Genomic DNA, 1151 nt, shown 5'->3' with positions numbered 1-1151 from the left:
TTGACCTTTGATCACCAAGCCCGCGTCAAGCCTCAGGATCTTCACAAGACAGCTCCCAGGTTACTCTACCTCTCCAAGGTCTTTCTCCCCGCTTCCATCTACTCCACCTCTCGAGCACTTGACCTTTGATCACCAAGCCCGCGTCAAGCCTCAGGTTTCTTTCACTCGGACAGCTGCCAGGTTACTCCACCTCTCTTGCTTAATCCAAAGCAAGGTGTTTTTGGTTGTCACAGTTGAATGTAACAGGCTCCAATCTGACCACAAGCTATCGTTGAATCAACTTCGATGTAGAGCAGCTTCGGTCACCTTCTGGATGTATAACAGTTTAAGCTTTGTAACTCTCTTGAAACACTAAGATGTGTTTTCTCGCTGTTTTGAATATCAGGATGATATTCCAAGTTGAGCACTTGCACTTGAACGTTTTAGACAGACACTTCTTAAGAATTTCGAACCTCTTTTCTTTTTAACTCCTTTTTCTCTCTTTTTTTACTATTTTCTTCTGTGTCTTTACGTCCTTATATATGAGAGTAGAGGAATAATTCCGTTGGAGGGAAAATTATTCCGTTTGAAATTTGTCTCCCATGCTGATCATGGGTCTTGCGTATTTTCAGCATATTTCATGGAGTGGTGATCTTGTAACTTGAACCTCTTTGTCTTGTAGTGAATATTCCATAGTTCACTTTTCTTGAGTCCATGCTCCAATTTTGTCTTTTGGTAAAAGTTACTCTTTTTATATTCCCATTATTCCTTGATTGTAGGGAATCAGACCACTTCAGCATTGGTGCACCTTTTGACCGTTTGTGGTGGAAATCTGACGTGTCATCCATTTCCGCCCATTTTGAAATCTTCACGTTCGGCACCTCTTCATTATTCCATCTCCATGATATTCTTCTTCTCCAAACTTTAAGTATGACCGTCATTCAGCTTTGTTGGAGAATTGTTAGTGTATCGAGACCAAGGTTGATATCTTGATCGCTTGATGTCTCGAACTCAAATATCGAGAGGTCTATCTCTCGAACTCTGTTTATGTCTCGAACTGGATAACTGTATCGAGAGGTGTTGGTCCCAAGGGGATGGGGTACAAGTCTAGAGGGGGGGGGGTGAATAGACTTGTATAAGATTTTGCAAATCTTTTCAACCTCTCGTGTGTA

Source organism: Ipomoea triloba, chromosome 16 (assembly GCF_003576645.1).
Source record: "Ipomoea triloba cultivar NCNSP0323 chromosome 16, ASM357664v1".
Lineage (NCBI taxonomy): Eukaryota > Viridiplantae > Streptophyta > Magnoliopsida > Solanales > Convolvulaceae > Ipomoea > Ipomoea triloba.
The sequence above is the reverse complement of the archived record's forward strand: the minus strand, read 5'-3'. Positions refer to the sequence as shown.